Source organism: Microtus oregoni, unplaced genomic scaffold (genome assembly GCF_018167655.1).
Source record: "Microtus oregoni isolate MIOR12 unplaced genomic scaffold, Mior012 000064F_ref0000363, whole genome shotgun sequence".
Classification (NCBI taxonomy): domain Eukaryota; kingdom Metazoa; phylum Chordata; class Mammalia; order Rodentia; family Cricetidae; genus Microtus; species Microtus oregoni.
Genome location: NW_024543874.1, coordinates 5,889,781 through 5,909,954, shown reverse-complemented (window position 1 = coordinate 5,909,954; position 20,174 = coordinate 5,889,781). Strand labels below are relative to the sequence as shown.

Sequence of the window (20,174 nt, the reverse complement as noted above, 5' to 3'; positions counted from 1 at the left end):
CTACTTTTCTCTGCCGTGTGGGTCCTAGGGATTTAATTCAGGTCACGAGACTTGGCAACGAGCATCTTCACCCTCTGAATATCTCCCTGGCTCCAGTCTTGTGTTGCTTTTCTAGAGGGCATATTGCTATATAGCCCGGCTATCAACTCAGTTATCTCCTACCTCAGGCTCCAAGCATAAGGATTATAGGCACAAATCACCATGTTCAACCAGATACAGTTCAAAGCCTCAAAACTGTTCCCAAGAAGTAGTTATTTGGGGGGGGGGGGACTTTTTGCTAATTTCTTAGCACTCATGCGTATTCTGGAATAATTAATCTTCTGAGATTGGCTTCTTTCTCTCCTTGGAGAATGCGCTGAATTCATTCTTGCACAGGGGAGGTGTACGTTGCAAAGCCTCTTAGCCTTGGAAGGGCCCAGAAAGTCTGCCTTTCACTCCAAGCAGTGAATGGAAGATTGAGAACTAAAGTACCCCATGTCAAGAATCTTTTCAAACCAGGCGGTGGTGGCGCACCCCTTTAAGCCCAGCAAATGTGAGGCAGAGGCAGCGGATCTCTGTGAATTGGAGGCCAGTCTGGTCTACATAGTGAGTTCTAAGTCAGTCGGGGCTACGTAGTGAGTGAGACCCTGCCTGCAACACACACACACAAGCATGCACACATGCACGCACACACAACACACCCAGCACTTGGCTGATACCAACACCATTGTCTTCTCACAGGCAAGAGATTCTCTCATCTTCGTTCATTTGGATGTAATCTGGGTGCTTGTCTCTGAAAACTTGCAGGATTTTCCCCTTGCTCTCACCTGAAGGGTTTTTTGTTTGTTTGTTTGTTTGTTTTTGGTGTCTATTCTTCTACCATAAGCTTTTGAAGATGTGTGCAGTTGGGGGGGGGTGTGCAGATATGTAACTCATTTTTGGTTTTGCTGGAGCGCACAGTTAAGAGCCTTTGGACTTGAAAATGTGGGAACTGTTGGTGACCATGGGAGCTTATGAAGTGGAGGAGGGTGGGTGTGGTTTTGATTATCAGGTGAGTTATGGAGCCAGCAGGTCGTGGCTTAAAGAGATGGGTTTGAGTGTGAGGTTGACAAGGGGAAGAGTTCTTTTTTTGAATGGAGATTACACTTTCATTTCCCGGCTTCCCAGATACAAATAATCACACAGAAACTGCACTTTCATTTCCTGGCTTCCCAGACCCAAATAATCACACAGAGACTGTATTAATTACAACACTGTTGGCTAATGGCTTAGGCATATTCCTAGCTATCTCTTCCATCTTAAATTAACCCATTTCTATTTATCTGTGTATTGCCACAGACTGTGGCCTACTGGTAGTGTATTGGCATCTTTGTTTCATTTTCAGGACAGGGTTTCTCTGCATCAGCCCTGTTAGTCACATCAGCCCTGACTGCCCTGGAACTCCCTCTGTAGACCAGGTTGGCTCCTGCAACTTTCCTGGGAGAGCCAGGTCTAAAAGCCAGGTGGAAAGCCTCATGCAATAACCAACTTTATTCAGAGCATCTGATAAATTATACTCTAAAGATTAAGAAGAGTCACCTGAGTGAAGTGTACCATCACATGGAGATGCACACAGCAAAACCATGCCTTCCATAGAGGCATATAAAAAAATAGGAATAACCAGTTGTAATGAATGAACTAAAGTGAACTCACTCCTATCCACTGTCCCTGGGAGTAGCACAAAAGCCCATTCCAGGGGGCTGGAGAGATGGCTCAGTGGTTAAGAGCATTGCCTGCTCTTCCAAAGGTCCTGAGTTCGATTCCCAGGAACCACATGGTGGCTCACAACCATCTGTAAAGAGGTCTGGCGCCCTCTTCTGGCCTTCAGGCATACACACAGACAGAAAATTGTATACATAATAAATAAATAAATAAATAAATATTTAAAAAAAAAAAAGCCCATTCCAAGAACAATTCTGTGTTTTTGAAGAGAAACTGTGGCCACAAGAGTTTTATTTTATTAGTTTTCTCACAAGCGCTCAGAATTCCCCTCACACAGCTTCATTTTTGGACTGTCTTTTGACACACAAGTATATTGGTGATTCATTTATCGAATAAAAACTTTATTGAATGTATTTACTTATTTTGTGTGTGATACAGTACAGGAATGTGTGCGTGCCATGACGCCTCCGTGGGGGACAAGCTGCGGCAGTCAGTTCTCTCCACCCATCCTTTGAGTCCCAGGGTTCACACTCAGAGCAGGCTTGGGAGCAGGACTTCACCTGCTCAGCCATCACGCCAGCCAGCCATCTTGTTTTCCCAGACAGGGCACTTCACTCAACCTTGAGTTCTTTTATTTGTGCAGACTAACTTGCCAGCAAGCTCCAGGGATCCTCCTGCCTCCAGCACTGGAATTATAGGTGTACTCTGCCGTGTCTAGCCTTTAAAAACAACAACAACAACAACAAACATGTCTGCTGGGGGTTGACCGTACCTCCTCCCCGCACAGCCAGCAACTTTACTGATGAAGCCATTGCCACCTCCCTGCTGCCCCCTTTCCGTTCTTTTTTGCTTGTTTTATTTCTTTATTCATTTTATTATTTTTAATTGTATTCATATGATCAATTTTCCTGCATGTATATAAATGCAGCATATGCATGCCCGGTGCCTGAGGAGGGCACCAGACCCTGGAACTGGAGTAACAGGCAGTTTGGGAGTCACCATGTGAGTGCTAAGAACCAAACCTAGGTTCTCTGAAAGAGCAGCCAGTACCATTTGGGTACTTTTGTTGGTGGTTGGTTGGTTGGTTGGTTTGAAGGCAGGGTCTCTCTATGGAACCCTGACTGTCTTGGAACTCCCTATACAGTATAGGCTCTCCTTGAACTCAGAAATCTGCCTGCCTCTGCCTGGCCAGTACTGAGATTAAAGACTTGGGCCACCACTTCTGGAGCAGTACTCTTAACCACTGAACCTTCTCTCCAGCTCCCCTCTGCCCACTTTAGTTTTCTTTTGAAATAGAATATCATGTAGCCCAGACTGGCCTCAGTCCCACTGTCTTAACCAAAGTAGCTATGGCTGTGACAAATGCCATGACCAGATGGTGTTGGGGAGGAAAGGGTTTATTTCATCTCATACTTCTTGGGTTATTTGGTCCGTAAGTGAAATCAGGGTAAGAATTCAAGGCAGGAACTTGAAGGCGGGAACTGAAGTAGAGGCCCTGGCGGAGTGCTGCTTCCTGGTTTGCTCCACCTGCTTCCTAACTCCACCAGGACCATCTGCCCAGGGTGGCCACAACCACAGTGGGCCACCATCGGCAATCTCTAATTAAGAAAATTCCCTACAGTCTTGCCTACAGGCCAGTCTGGCAGAGACATTTTCTCCAGGGTGTTCCCTCTTCTCCAATGACTCTAGCTTGTGTCGAGGTGACAGAATACTAGCCAAGATACTGGTGGGTTGCTGAGAGTAACCTTGAACCTGACCCTCCTGCCTTTACCTCCCCAGTGCGACCTATGACAGGTGCGCACCAACATGCCCAGCTCTCTTTCCATCCTTTTAGATGTGAAAGTCATCCTGACTTTGCTCCTACAGAAGTCCCCCTTCCCTAGGAAGTCCCTTCTGGGCTTTGCCTCTACCACTAGGGATTTCCTGCAGCTATCTGTACACACCCATGGGAGTGCTGAGAGCCTAAAGTCATCTCTGACTGGTCCTCCCTGGTGCTTCAGATACTAAGCAGAAGCCTTGGTTACCCACCTCCCTGACAACCTGATCTTTCCAGAGTTACCCATGCTCTTCCACTCCTCCTCATATTCAAACCGTCATCAGATCCTTTATTTGTTTATTTATTTATTGGTTTTTTGAGACAGGGTCTCTCTCTGTATAGCTGTCTTGGAACTTGTAGACCAGGCAGGCCTTGAACTCACAAAGATCCGCCTACCTCTGCCTCACGAGTGCTGGGATTAAGGGCCTGTGCAATCACCACCTGACTCAGCAATCACCACCTGACTTCTGAAGACTTGTTTATTCCAAGTTTGCTTTTCTCCACCTCCCTCCAGCCACCCAGCCCTCATGAAGGCATCGTGATGGTACCTAAGTCCTCATTCCTCGCATTTCTGTTCCATGACCTCCACGCAGCAGCCAGCATCTTTCTAGTGCTGCTGACCAATCCCAACTAGCAACTACCAAAGCAAAGGAACTGTATTTAGGTCTTGGGAGTTGGAGTTTGGAGAGAGGGTTCCATGGCTCTGAACCAGTGTTCTGAGGCAGACAGTGTGGCAGGAACTGATGTGGGCTGCTGGATGCTGAGACTGAGCAGGGCCTACAAGGCATGACTTCCAGATGGTACAAACAGAGAAGAAATGTCCACAAAGCAGGAGTCCAGCCACCTTGTGATGTGTGTCTTGAGCCTCTGGACACGATATCTTTGTCAATCTCTCCAGAGTCGTCAGGTCAAAGGGTAGAAGTAACCAAGGTTCACATCCCAGGCCTCAGCAGGATTTGTGCTTCAGTCTGGGCCCCTTCCTGGCCTTTGCCCTCTGTTTTGTAATGCTTCTTCAATGCTGCTTTCTTCAGAATTCCCCGTTTCAGCATGTCAGACATTTTATTCATGTGACAAAATATTTGAGAAAAACAACTTGAAAGAAGGATAGATATGGGCTCATGGGTCAAGAGTTTCAGTGCACGGTCACTTGACTCCATTGCTCCTGGGTGGTGGTAAGGAAGGTGGGGACCTTGTGACATGTGGCAAGGACAGGGCAAGGACAGGGCAAAGCCCAGCCAGTGACCTGCTTCCCCCAACTAGACCCTACCTTCCAATACGGCCATTCATCATGAGTTTGTCAATGGTTAACCCAATCATGAAATCACAGCCAGCAATCACCTCTGAACAGTCCAGCAGATGGTGTCCAGTCCTTCAATACAGGAGCCCGTGGAGGACATATTATATTCACACTGATATACAGCGCGAGCTGAAACTTGTCAATATAGTCCAGTGTCTTCCAGACCATCAAGGAATAAAATCCAAAGTTCAAAGCCCGGGCATGGGCTGGCAGGGTGGTTCAACTAGTAAAGGGGCTTGCTGTGAAAACCTGGTCACCACAGTGGAAGAGGAGCCTGGCCTCTGAATGCTGTCATCCTACCATGTGTGTGCGGCATACACACGCACTAATAATAATTATTATTATTAATTTCCTTTTAAAAATCAAAAGCCAAACGTGATGGCTCATGCCTTTAATCCCAACACTGAGGAGGCTGAGTTAAGAACCTTGTTTCAAAGGCACAGTCAGCAGAGCTGCACAGTCTGACACTGTCCATAATAAATAAGAATAAAAACCAGTAAGCCTCAGCCTCCGAGGAGAGGCTCAGTTGGTAAACTGCTTGTTGTGCAAATCTGAGGACCTGAATTTAACCCCAGAACCTTGTGGGGAAACCAGGCAGCTGGCATATATTATAATCCCAGCTCCGGAACAGCTGAGGCAGGCAGATCCTGGGCTTTGCTCGTCAGGAGCCTCTCAAAAATACAAGATGGGCAGTGCCTAGGGAATGATACCAGAGGTTGACTGCTGGCCTCCACACGTGTGTACACACATAATGCAACACATAATGCAGTTTTCAGATGGGAGTTGTGGTAACATCAGGAGTTCAAGGCCAGCCTCAGCTACATAGGGAATGCAAGACTACATGAGACCCTGCCTCAAAAAATAAACTAGTCAACAAATGTCATGGCCTAGATTGAAGACCACAGTGTCTGCCTCATAACCCCACCTTCAATGCTTTCTCCCGGATCTGATGAGCTGGACCTGACATCCACCTAAAATTCAAAATAAGCAGCATCTTCACCCAGAGATCTAAGTTTTATTTTTATGTTTTATTATGTGTATGTATCTGTGCCTGTGGTGGTTTGAATAAAAAATGCCCCCATAGACTCATATTTGAATGCTTAGTCATCAGGAAGTGGCACTGTTGGAAAGGATTAGAAGGATCAGAAGGTGTGGCCTTGTTGGAGGAAGTGTGTCAATGAGCGTGGACTTTGAGGTTTCAAAAGCCCATGACAGACCCAATCTTTCTCTCTCCCTACATATCAGGATGTAGAACTCTCAGCTCCTTCTCCAGCACCAAGTTGGCCTATGTGCCCCCATATTCCCAGCCATGATGATAATGGACTAACCTCGGAAACTGTAAGCCAGTCCCTAATTAAATGCTTTCGCTTAGAAGAGTTGCCTCAGTCATGCCTTTCACATGAAACAATGACTAAAACAGTGATAGGGCCGGGTGGTGGTGGCGCACGCCTTTAATCCCAGCACTCGGGAGGCAGAGGCAGGCAGATCTCTGTGAGTTCGAGACCAGCCTGGTCTACAGAGCTAGTTCCAGGACAGGCTCCAAAGCCACAGAGAAACCCTGTCTCGAAAAATCCAAAAAAAAATAAAAAAAATAAAAATAAATAAAACAGTGTTATTGTAAAACTAAAACAACACTGTTCTCCAAGTGGCTGCAGCAGGCAGCAGGCCATGAGACCACAGTGGTCCACGAAGGCAGCCGGTCCCAAGCAGGGAGCCATGCAGCGGGTGAGAGACAGGTAGGCAGCCAGTCCCACAAGGAGCCACAGCCGGTGAGAGACAGGGACCTATTAGGCATGCCATGCAAAGAAAGTGGGTATTGATTTAGTGGGTTATGGAGTGGAAAGGGGAAAGGGGAGAAGGGAGAGAGCAGAGAGAGAAAAAAAAGAGAACAGAGAGAGAGAAAAGGGGGAAGGGGAGAAGTGGGGAGAAGGGAGAGAGGCAGAAGCTGCCTCTTCAGGAGAGAGATGGAAAGAAAGGAGATCAGGCTGGAAGCAAAAGGAAGATCTGCTTGCCTCAGTGGAGGGGGTAGGGGGCAGGGCTTATCTCTTAAAGGGACAGGACAGACCATTACAGACAGTGCCCATCCACTTGAGTGTGGGTAACTTCAGAATAAGGGCCAGAAAAAGTATTTGAGCCCTTGGAGCTGGAGTTGGAGTTACAGGCAGCTGTGAGCCACCTGGTGTGGCATGCTGGGAATTGAACTCTGATTCACTCTGATGAGCTGTAAGAACACATCTCTTGCCAGGATGGTGGTGGTGCACGCCTTTAATCCCAGCACTCGGGAGGCAGAGGCAGATAGATCTCTATGAGTTCGAGGCCAACCTGGTCTACAAGTGGTGTGGGAGAATTATCTGTATTCTGTCAATCATGTTATAAATAAACGCCGATTGGCCAGGTAGGAAATATAGGCGGGAAAACCAGACAAGAAGATATAATGAGAACAGGAGAATTCTGGTAAGGAGGAAGTTGATTCCTCCCACTCCTGCCCAGACCACCGAAGCAGCAGGATGTGATCTGCCCCACTGAAAAAAGGTACTGAGCCACATGGCTAACATAGATCAGAAAAATGGGTTAATCAAGATGTGAGAGTCATCCAGTGAGAAGCTAGAGCTAATAGGCCAATCAGCTTATAATTTATGGAGACCTATGTGTGATTTTCTTTGGGGCTAAACAGTTGTGGGGTACTGGGCAGGACGAGGGACAAAAACCACAACAACAAGCAGCCAGCCTCTCATCCTACATACAAGAGCTAGTTCCAGGACAGGTTCCAGAGCTACAGAGAATCCTTGTCTCAAAAACAAAAAACAAAACAAAAGAACACATTTTTTCTTGCTTTTTTTTTTCTTTTTGATACAAGGTTTCATTCTGTAGTTTAGGCTGTCTTAGAACTCATTGTATAGCTCAGGTTGGCCTCAAACTCACAGTACTCCTCCTGTCTCAGCCTCCACTCAACATACAGTCAGCATTTCCCAGGTGACAGATACAGTCCCGGACTCAATGGCTACAAGAGCACATCACGCTGAGGCTCTCAATCCTAAGACGTTCATGTTGTTGTTGAAAGATAGAGACTAAACTGTAGGCAAGACTGGAAACCGTGGACATCCTGCCTCAGCTCCCCCAGGGCTAGGACTGCAGGTGTACTCACTACACCTGAGTCAGAAGTCTCCAGTGTTGCCTGTAACCCCAGCCCTCGGGAGGTAGAGGCAGGAGGACCAGGAGTTCAGGATCATCTTCAACTACCTAGTGAGATGGAAACCAGCCTTGGCCAAATGAGAACATCTCAAATAAATAAATGTCCAAATTAATGTGTGTATGTGGGGTAGGGGTTGGAGTTGGAGAGATGGTTGGCTCAGTGGTTGAAGGCACTTGCTCGTCTTGAGGACCAGAGTTTGGTTCACAGCGCCCAGATTCCAGAAGCTTGTAACCACCGGCAATTCTGGCTTCAGGGGACCAGACGCTTACACACACACACACACACACACACACACACAATCTTTAAAATAATCAATCACTAACTCTTTCTCTGATCTTTGGGAATGATACGACCAAACCTCCCACTTCTGACAGACTATGCCTTTCACTTGGGGAGTTGGGGGGGGGGGGCTTTTTAAATACTGTCTCATACACTTCAAGTGCAGGCTGTTATTCCTATCTATGTTTTCATTTGTCTGAGCCCAAACTCATCTTATTTCTCCTCAAGGGCGAATCTTGCATGAACTGTCTGGTCAAAGGCACCCATTATCACAGAACAGCTGCACCCTGACAACCGATACTTGGGAAGAAGACGTCGATTGTGTTAGACCCCATTAGTGAAAGTGGCAAGGGCTGGGAGCCCGCCTGCCCCATGGAAGGCTCTCCAGCCAGGAGCCTTGGCACCCGCAAAGCTTACAGCTGCAGATTCAGAGGGTAGCTAATGGGGCTGCTGGACAGCAGCCCGCAGCGGACTCCTGGTGGAGAGGGCCAGAGGAACCAGCAAATGGTGCAGGCAGGTGTGTATCACACAGGGGTTTTTATATCCTTCAGTGTCTATAACATAATCTCTATTATTAATTTTTTCTACACATTTGTTTGTTTGGGGGTCTTTTGGTTTTTTTGTGTATTTGTTTTTTGTTTTGTTTTTTGAGACAGGGTTGCTCTGTGTAACTGTGGAACTGTCCTGGAACTCACTCTGTAGACCAGGCTGGCCTTGAATTCACAGGCCTGACTCTACGTCCCAGAGTGCTGGGATTAAAGGTGTGCACCACCACCACCTGGCCTTGTTTGTTTGTTTTGAGGCGGATTTTCAGACAGCCATGGCTATCCTGCTAGTCTTTTCTCGCGTTGACCAAACTGACCTTGAACTCAGAGTTCTACCTGCCTCTGCCTCCTGAGTGCTGAAATTAACCACGTGATTAATCTGCATGATTAAGAACACTGACTGCTCTTGAGGAGAATCTAGGTTTGTGTCCCGACACCCGCTTGGCGGCTCACAGCCATCTGTAACTCCAGTTCCGGGGGCTCTGATGCCTTCTTCTGACCTCCATGGGCACGAGGCATGCACATGGTTCACATAAATAAATGCAGACAAAGCCCTCATACACTAGGACCTGGCAGGGAAGACGCATTGCTCAGGAAGGTTTTCCCAGGGTGAGGCTCTTCTAGTGCGTGCCGGTTGTGCTGATCCTGCAGTTCTCCAAATGCAGCAAACTCAACCACATTTGTGCTAGTGGGGGCCTGTGTTCCTGCTCTTCCCTGATTCAAACAAGCTTAAACACATAAATCTAAAAAGAATTCTTTATGTTTATGATGCATGTGTGTATGTTTTCTGTGGGGGCACACGCTTTGACACACGGGTGTGTCAGTGCGGTGACACACGGGTAGAGGTCAGAGGTCAACCATAAGTTTCATTCCTCTCATTCCACCTTATTTGAACTGACAGTGGTCTTCCTGTATTATATTTGGACTTTATACACACACACACACACTCACACTCACACTCTTAGTAGGCAAAAGAGAGTCTTGGGCAAAGAGAGCAGCTAAGCAAGTCTCTCCCTCTCAGGCCGATCAGTGCACTGGGTTGGGTCCTGGGAGAGCCTAGGAAAGAGCACAGACAGGGCATCTTCTCTGCCTCAGACTGTTCCAGGGAACTGCCACCAGCTGTCTCTGGCTGTCTATGCTAAGCCACCAATGCACAAGACCCCCTCACCCCCAGCCCAGGCCACATCTCCTTACAAAGGAGAATTTGCCTGAGGATCCCCTCGTCCCCATAGAGGGAATAGACGTGAGGGTTGTTGAGCCACAAACTTCAAAACAAGGGTCTTGACCCTGTTCAATAGGCTGGCCAACAGCAAAACCACAGTGTATCCTAATTCCTCTCCAGAGAATCCACAGTCAGGTCTGAGACTTTCAGGGGTGAAACTAAGAAAAAAACAAAATGGTTTCTCCTTACAATCAATTCCCCCACCCCCACACCCCCCTCACAGAAGAGCCATTGCAGCACGCTGGGAATTCTGCTGGGAGTCACGGGGTAAAACAAAAGCTATAATCATGGCGCTCCCAAGCCTGCCCCACCCCGTGGACTTTGGAAAGGTACCGAGAGACCAGAACTGTTTTTCCCATCTTAGTCCCAGTAGGGTCTTCATTCTGAAGTTTCCTGCTTACACATCTTTTGTTTACAAATGACAATTTTCTATCACTGAACTTTTACGTTGAATTTAGCAAGGAACTTAAATAGACTGGAAGAAGAAAGTTAAAACCGAAACCCCGCCACTAGGAGATAGCCTAGTTAGAAGGCAACCTATATTATTAAAGTGATTTTTGAGTGTATAAAACTGTTTTCTTGTTTCACTTTCAAACTACCAGGATATTGGGAGTGTAGCTTAGTAGTTATCTGCTTGCCTATCCTGCTCACGGTTCAGGGTTCAAATCTCAGCATGGGCCGGGCGATGGTGGCGCATGCCTTTAATCCCAGCACTCAGGAGGCAGAGGCAGGCGGATCTCTGTGAGTTCGAGACCAGCCTGGTCTACAGAGCTAGTTCCAAGGACAGGCTCTAAAACCACAGAGAAACCCTGTCTTGAAAAACAAACAAACAAACAAAAAAAGTCTCAGCATGACCTGCGATCCCAGCACTAGGGAAATAGAAGCAGAAGGACCAGGACCGAAGATTCATCCTCAACTATTTAGCGAGTTTGAGGCCAGCCTAGGAAATATTGGGTGAGACCTATAAATTTTGTTTTAAACATGTTTTTTTGATAAAAGTCACCCATGCCACGGGGCATGTTCTCTCCTCCCACTGTAAGGGTTCCCGGGATCCCTTAGGCCATCAAACTTGGTGGCAGATGCCTTTACCTACTGAGCCGTCTCAACAGCTCCAAGACCTTGTTAAACAAACAAGTAAAACAACAAAATGTTGGTTTAGTTCTCCCCCTCCCTCCCAGTTCTTCAAATAAACCAGAGCCCTTCACCACGTGCTTGGCAAATTGTCAACCACTGAGCTACGCTGTAAGCGCCTTTATATTTTAGATTTCTTTCATTTTGAATATATGACTTCTTCCTTGTGTGTGTGGTCAGAAGGCAGATTCTTTGGGGGTCTGTTCTCTCTTCCACCTAGGATTTGCTTAGCAAGTGCTCTGATGCTCCAGGCCATCTCAATACTCCACCCCAGGTTTGTTTTTCCCAGACCCCCTTTTAATTGTTTTATTTTGAGACAGAGTATCATTAAGTTGCCCAGGCTGGTCTTGAACTCACGTTGTAGTCAGACAGGTCTTAAATTCACAATCCTTCTGGATCAGTCTCCCTAGGGACCAGGATTATAGACATCCAATACTTGGCCTGGCTAAGTAAAGCTTTGCTGATCAGGTCTGACAAGCATGGTGGCACATGACTATGATCCCTGCACTTGGGAGTCTGAGTTCGGCTTGGTGAGTCCAAGGCCAGCTTTAGCCACACAGGGAGTCCCTAGCCAGCCTTGGTGGCAGATTGAGTTCAAGGCCAGCTGTGGTGACAAGCCTTAGCCACCCAGCGAGTCCAAGGCCAGCCTAGGACTGAGGGTGCTACCACTGTTACTCTGAGGTTAGTGCCTCTGCAAGGCTTCAGCCAGGAGCCGCTAGAATGCCTCAGGGGTGGGGGAGGGGCTCCTCACTAGTTTTCTTCCTCAGTACTAACCCCGCCCAGAGAATATTCATAGAGCAGAAATGACAGAGTTGATTCTCTCCCAGTGGAAGACGGGGGTTTCTTAACCTCGGAGGGGCATTGCTGCTGCAGAAGCAGGCGTCACTGCAGGGCTGGGCTGGTGGAGGCAGGGGAAGCCTTCAGATTCTGTAGACAGGACTATTCCCAGCTCTTTGGCTGCCTGGCCAGCCGCCAGTCCTCCATTCTTCTGCAAGTCTGACAGGCTCCCTGGGAACTGCTGGGGTGTCCAACAAGCGGGTTGCACTGCTGTTACTCGGAGCTACTCTGACCCCCGACTCTCCTTTTGGGCAGAGCAGGTTCCTTGTGATTCCAAAAATTATCCCTGCTGCCACTGTTGATATAAAATGACTTTCAGTCAGCCTGAAATTTTTTTTAAAAGGCCATAGATTAGCAAGCCACGTGATCGATTGATTTGCAGAAACTTTAAGAAATGAATTAGTTGCGAGTTGTTTCGTTTTCTATGAACACAGGAGGCTAACGGTCCACGGAGCTGAGGGTGGTTAAGACACAGATCCAGATAATTAAAGGTAGGTATGGGATCCCAGTTAAACCTCGGCACTGTGACTTCTAGGTGGGGTCACATTACAAAGTAACCTGCCCTGTATTCCGGGCTGGCCTGTGATTGTGAAGGCCTGATGCTGGTGACCTGGTTACTACACTCACACAATGTGGGGTAGATGGTTGTCCAAAGTCAGGCCTGCAGAATTCCTAAACTGCACTGGGACTCGGCAGTGAAACACTCTACAGCTAATCCACATCCCCAGCCCCAGGAGGCACTTGGCACTGAGCTGTACCTACCCTACCTCAGAGTTCAACCCAGAACCCTTCCTCACACACTGATACCAAGAGCACCCCACCCCCACCCCGGCCTTGTTCTTTCTTTGTTGTTTTGAGGCAGAGCTTCACTGTGTAACACAGGCTGGCTTCAAACTCGAAATCCTCCTGCCTCAGCCTCCCAAATACTGGGATGACAGGCTGTGCCTCTACCCTCAGCCTTCCTCGTCTTGATCCGAGTATCTAACACAAAGGAGGGAAGAAAGGAAACGTGGAAGATGAAAACTCCTCTAACCACGGTCATCACTGTGGCCCAGAGCCCCGAGGCCCTCTGGGGCAACCCTACCACAGGTAAACAAGAGCATGCAACCCCAAAAACATTTCTCAACTAATCAGAAACACTCTCAGGAAGCAGGCTCTTAGCAGAGTTCACATTTCCTGCACGGCTGCAGTTGTGGCCTGGCCCTTCGTTGCCACTCAGCCTACAGCCAGTTGAGAACTCTCCGCCTTTGGTTTGCACCGTGTTATATTTTCAGCATCCCCTTTCCAAATTCCTGTAATTTCTGCTTCACCCAGTTTGTATATTTTGGCCCATCCTCTTCCAGCAGACTGGGGATAGAGATGTCACCCACTTGGAAATGACAGATGCTGCACCCCCATTTTCATGGGGCCTTAAGAGTTAACTTTATATACTGAATATTCTGATTCTAGCCTAAACACAATGCCATCTTAAGAAGTCCTTATATTAAGCGCCTGAGCAGTGAGTTTTTTTTTTAAGAACGAGCTCCCATGTAGTGTTAATCCCAAGAGTCACGAGAGAAAAACCAGTTCCACAATTTAGAGACAAATCGAAGCAAACTTGAATCAAATACTGCCCAGGTAGATAGACTTTGGCCAGGTTCACCCCAGGGTTCTCAGGGAATGTCCACGAGTCAGGTTTTGCAGAGTATTAAAAAGGCAAAACCCATAATTCATTGCATTTCCCATCAGTTCCAATCAGGGGCAAGAATACAGCCTAACCTATTTCCTGCCTATGCACCTCAAGCATATCCAGTGTAGTTGGCTCAAACCAACTCGTTTAGGCTCATAGGGCTTGTTACTTCCCCAGGGCTACAGCTCCCAACATTCCAGGAAGTTATCTTGTCCTTGGGCAACTGGAGCTTCCAGGTTAACTTCCGCTCTTAGCCCCAGCTAAGACTGAGGATTTAGCTAGGATGATCGTGTGCCGCTGCGGCTGCCGCTGCCTCCCAAGTATTGTTGACAGCGTGCAAATATTCTAGTGATGGCGCCGAGGTTGAGTGTGGTAGCTCCTTTCTACAATCCCACCGGTAGGGAGGCTGCCACAGGAAGGTCAACTCAGGCTGGAGGTCAGCCTGCTATCCGGTGAGGCCCTGCCCGGAGCAGATACCCAAAGAAACCCAAACCGTTTCTTAAGTCTTGCGTCTCTGAGTCCCAAGCTTGGAGATGGAAACACTCAGCTGCTCTTTGTCTACACTGACAAAGCCACCTCCTCATACCAGAAAAGTCACAGGCCCAGAACCAGCATTACGCTCTAAGACGGCGATGACAACCATGTTGGGATGGGTGGGGCTGTAATTCCAGCCCTCTGCAGGCTGAGGCAGGATGGCCACAACTTCGGGGCCAGTCTGGGATTCATAGTGAATTCCAGGCCCACCTGGAATGAAAGCAAAATAAGGGCTAGTGAGATGATAGCTCAGCTAGAAAGGCTCTTGCAGGCAAGCCTGATGACCCTGGACCCACATAGTGGAAGGAGAGATCCAGCTCCCCCAAGGTGTCCTTTGACCTCCACACACATGGCTTGACATGGGCATACCCCCCACACAAAATGAAGGAAATAAAGATTTTCAATTAAACAAATAATAACCATGACATTACGATTATAAGTTTCTTGTTGTTAGCTCAGCAAACAGAAAAGGTCAGCTGTCTGAGGAATTTCTAACTTGTGTGTGTGTAACCAGTTTAGCAATTCGATTATCCAGGGATTTTACTCTGTTTCCTGGAAGCCTTCCGGGAGGGGTGCCCCTGAGAAAGCTCCCATAGGTTTTGTCTTCTCCCTTCTGCAACTGACTGAACCCCTCCCCGGCCCCCAGGGAGGTGGGAGTTTGTCTTGCTGCCAAGATCAACGACCCTTGACAAAATTCCAGCTTTTCCCTAATAAGCCCAGAAAGTGCTTGCTGGTGTGATTGCTGCAGTGTGGCTGTGGTGTGCAGAAGGTCTAGGATGCCCCGCCCTAACTACCCAACCACCACACCTGAGTGAATGAGAGGTCATATGACATGATTTAGGAGCAGCACCCCAGCACCCCACCTCCATTCTGCCCCACCCTCGTGTCCAGAAAGACGGTCCCCAACTATTGTTCCCAACTATTAAATTCGGTAAAGATATTTTGTTTGCTTTTTTTTAATGGCAAAGTCTCTTGGTATGGAGTCCAAACAGGCCTCAGACTTGCAAGCAATTCTCCTGTCTCTGCCTCCTGAATATACTAGTTACAGGCAACCATGAGATGAATAATTCAGATTATAATTTGACCATGCCTTCCAGGTTAGACAATAGCACAGTCGAAGAGCAAGAGTTTCGGGGGTTGAGGGAACTCATTTATTTATTTGGGGGCAAGTCTCCTGTAGCCCAGGCTGATCTCCGACTCACTGTGTAGCTGTAGCTGAGTCTTGCCTTGAGAATGCAGTGCTAGGATTACGGCGTACACTGCCTGCTAACATTTGGGTTCATGCAAGTGTAAAGACTAAAGTTTGGACCCCCCAGAACCCACGTAAAAACTAGGCAGGTATGTCAGCTACCTTTAATCCCAGCAGCCCCCAGGAGGCAAAGATGGGGTCCCCAAGGCAAGTTGGCTAGTTAGACTGAGCAGAATTTGTGTGTGTGTGTGTGAGAGAGAGAGAGAGAGAAAGAGAGAGAGAGAGAGAGAGAGAGAGAGAGAGAGAGAGACCCTGCCCCAGTGAATAAAGGGAAGCGTGATGGAAAAGGCACCTGATAGCAATTTCCATTCACCTGCACGTGCTGCACACAGACAAGAAGCAGGAAGAGGAGAACAAGCTTAAAGTCAGAGAAGATAAAAGTTTGAATTCCCCAACTGGCATTTTTCAGAAGCAAAATCACTGGGAATGGCTTGATGCAGCGCCCATGGTGCTAATGAGGCTCCTGTTTGGCTGCCTTTGTTTCTGAACCCCAAAATGGGAGAAATATTGGGAGATCACAGATACAAGAAGGAAAGCAAAAAGCTCGACGCAACATCTGACTGACTAATTGTGAAGTGCTTGAGCTGAGTGTATGTCTGTCTGTTCACCCTGTTTCAAGATGGAGGAAAGAAGCTATGAAGGCTCCCTGCTCCACACAGGAAGGCTCCAGCAGCACAGAAGTGTTACACTTACATTGGATCCCCTTGTGGTTCCCAGCTCTGAAGGCAAGCATGGGTGCAGACCCTCTGAAGTGGGTAAAGGGCCCGAGTTTGCCTGGCTTGCTGAGGGGCAGAAAGCTCCAGTAAGTATACCCCAAGAACCACATGCCTCCCTGTAACTGGAGGTTTCTCTTCCGCCTGCCAGTTCCCGAATAATCACTCTGAGGTTTAATATTGATTACAAACTGTTTGGCTTGTTAGCTCAGGATTATTATTAACTAGCTCTTACAACTTAACCCATTTCTATTATTTTATATTTTATCATGAGGCTCGTGGCTTCTCCAGCAGCTGCTGGCATCTCTGAGACTCTGCCTTCTTTTTCCCTGTATCTTTGCTTGAATTTCCCACCTGATTCTATTCTGCCTGGCTATTGGGCAAATTAGTTTCTTTATTACCCAATGGTAACAAAACATATTCACAGCATACAGAGGGACAACCCACATGACCTCTCTGACTTTGGAGTTTTGCTGAGGTTCAGGTTGAACTGCCCTCTGTCCTTTAATTTGGATCAGTCGAGAAGCCATTATTAAAGGGAGGATCCATAGGTATTTGGCATCAAGTTTATGAACTTGCTTAGCTTCCAGATACACCCTGGTGGTATTTATCAGAGACTCGAGTGTAAGCTTCTTCAGTGTTTTCTGCTGCAAAGTGGAACAGGTGGGTGTAGATTTGACAGGTTATCCTGAGATATATTTCACGTAGAGACCTGCCCAGCCAAGGGAACTCTGACCATGTCATTTATAGGGGTGATATTATATGGGCCCATATTTCTACTCTGTATGGAGGCTAGAATTTCAGGCCACAGTTTGCACCTGCCCCACAGAAAGTGGTCACCTAGCCTTTTGTGACAAACTGAAGCCATCCTAAACAGAGAGTCAGGATATGCTAATGTCACTCTGCTCTGTTGACTGAGGTTTTCTGTCCCACCAGGTCCCACAGCCGTTTAGCCCCAAAGAAATCACACAGAGGTCTACATTACTTATAAACTGATTGGCCTAGTAGCTCAGACTTATTAACTCTTATAACTTATATTAGCCCATTATTCTTGTCTACGTTAGCCACGTGCCTCTGTACCTTATTCGGCAATGCAGTCACTTCTTGCTTCCTCTGTGGCTGGTTCACCACTGCAGACTGTGCTTCCCTCTTCCAGCATTCTTGTTGCCCCGTCTCTACTTCCTGTGTGGCACCCCACCCCACTTCCAAGCACACATCTGTTCCATGCTGCCATTAAACAAGCTGCAGCAGTCTGCTCACAAACCCCATTCAAATGCTCTGTAGCCTGACCTCCTGCCTGAGAGAGTCAGAGTTTACCCTGGCAGGGTCCAGAAAGCCAGAATTTTAAAACTGTGTGGTTTTTTTTCCTTTTGCTATGGCTGAGTCAGGAAAATCTCTCTTAAAGGAGCTGTGGCACACCACCAGCAAACAGCAAGAAGCTGTGTTAAACTCTGTATTTTTCTGCCTAGAATTAAGCTCTCTCAGGTTTTTAAGTGGATTTAGTCCACCAGGTTGGGCACCAATTTGTTGGAAGAAGGGTCACTTGTTCATCCTGGCCACCCCACCCACAAAACAACCACTCAAAAAACCTTAGTATTTAAATCACTGATTGGCCCATTAGCTCTAACTACTTATTGGCTAACTCTTACATCTTAATTTAACCCATCTCCATTAATCTATGTATCACCACGTGGCAGTGGCCTACCAGCTAAAGTTTCAACATGTCTATCTCCAGCAGCTCCATGGTGTCTCTCTGACTCTGCCCTTCTTTCTCCCAGCATTCAGCCCAGTCCTCCCTGCCTACCTAAGCTCTGCCCTATCAACAGGCCAAGGCAGTTTCTTTATTCATTAATGGTAATCACAGCACACAGAGGGGACTCCTTCTCTGTAATTTAGGAGTTCACCTGGGCAAGACGTGTTAATTCAGTCTATGTGACAGAGCAGGCCTGGATAGGAAGACGTGATAAAATGGACATAGGAAAATGTGGACATGACCACAGTCATTCTCCCGGATACCTAGGAAACAGAATGCTAACGAATTTCCCCCTCGGTTTACATTTTGGTATAAAAACTGTTTGGAGAATAAACTTGGGTGATTTTCAGGATGTGAATTCAGGAATTCATGAAGGATCTCTGAAAACTTCCTCCCAATAAACTCATGTGAGCTGTGTCTTTATTCCCATGCCTCCCTGCTGGTTTGAGAAATAATTTAGGTCCGGGCTGGTCCTGGACCATGGCAGTTATTAGAAGATAAATATAGAATATAATCTGAGGCTGGGCAGTGGTAGTTCACACCTTTGATCCCAGCACTTGGGAGGCAGAGGCAGGCAGATCTCTGTGAATGCAAGGGCAGCCTGGTCTACAGAATGAGTTCCAGGACAGCCAGGGCTACATGGAGAAACTCTGTCTTGAAAAAATATGTATACATCTGAACCTAACAAAGTTTAGTTTGAAGAAATGACTTGTTTGAGATTTTTAAATTTTTATTTAGCATGTATGATTGTGTTGCCTGAATGTCTATGCACCATGTAAGTGCCTGGTGCCCGAGAAGGTAAGAAGCAAGAGTCAGATCCCCCTGGAACTGGGGTTACAGATGGCTGTGGGCCATAATGTGGGTCCTGGGAACTGAACCCAGGTGGGGTGGCACATGATCTGAGAAAGCAGAAGCAGAAGAGTCTTGAATTGGAAGCTACCTTAGACTATACAGTGACCTCTAGGCCAGCCTGAACTAGACATGACCCTGTATCAACAGAGGGGGGCCAGGCTAGCTAGGCATGCTGGCTCACACATTTAGTCCTAGCACTTGGGAGGCAGAGGCAGGCAGATCTCTGTGAGTGCAAGATCATCCAGGTCTACATACCGACTTCTGGGTCAATCAGGGTTACATAGTAAGACCCTGCCTTAAAAATATGTAAATTCAAAAAATATAAAAAGCAGAGAGAGAAGAGAATGAAGGATAAAGAGGAAGGAGACGTCATGTTCAAGGTCATCCTTGAGTATACTTTACACTGGGATCAGAGAATCAAATTCAGCTTCGTGGGAGGTGTTTTTGCCCAATGAGCCATGCCCTTAGTCCCAGATGTTGCTAGGTTCACTTGTTTGATTGCCACGGTTTTGAGGCCAGCCTGGGCTACTGTGTGCTGTCTCAAACAACAATATTAATAATAATGAATGAATTAAAACAAATGTACACATTCTTCCTTCTGTGTGCTGTCTGCAAAGTGACGAACGCCTTCAAAATGGCCCACTATACGCATCCCCTGTGTGTTGCGAACTCAACAAGTGTTCGCTCCACCTTCACACGCAAGGCCAGCTCAGGGGTGTCTGCTCTGGACCCCCATTCCATCTGCCGATAAAGCTCTCCTGAAGATCTGTTTCTGGAATTTTGCAGAAAGCAGAATGTCAGTGCAGCCCAGAAAGTATAAAGGGAAAGTATTTTAATTTTTTAATCCATGCCATTCTTAGCTCTTCCTGCCCTGACTCCTAATTACACAGAATCACGGACGTCTAACAGCCTGGCCCTGACTCATGACTTACTAAAGAGGTCATATGTTTTTTTCAGTACAATTTCAAAATGTCATCAATCTTTTCTGAATCATTTTTAAGTGAATTTGCTGCTTTCTGAAAGGATGGGGTGTGTGTGTGGTACTGTGGGAGGTGGGAAAGTTCCGTGTGACTTCAGTTTTAGAAACTTTCCTGGCAGGGTGGCCTGTGACAGTTGATCAGTTCGATGGTGAAGTCAGTCTAGGAGCAGGTTTGGCACCACAAACCCGATGCACGAGTGCTCGCTCTCTGCCTTTGAACGAGACCTTCAAGGCCTGCGTGTCAGTGCTTCGGTCGAGCAGCCTGCCAGCGCAGCGTGGCCATGCTTCAAATGTTACAGCAGACAACATGAACACAGAGCTGGGTCCTGCCTCCTTCTGCTAGGCCGGACAAGGCCAAGGTGACCCCAGGGAGGAACCAGAACACACGTATTTGGCGGGGGGGGGGGAGGGAGGGGGGGCGCTAA

General features: G+C 47.4%; 1 non-coding gene across 1 annotated transcript; it reads left to right on the top strand.

Annotated features, from left to right (window-relative positions):
* The first annotated feature begins 9,369 nt into the window (after nt 1–9,369).
* LOC121440072 lies at nt 9,370–9,527 on the top strand. Its single transcript, XR_005973326.1, has one exon. It is a non-coding gene; the product is annotated as a U1 spliceosomal RNA (small nuclear RNA).
* The last annotated feature ends 10,647 nt before the right edge of the window (nt 9,528–20,174 follow it).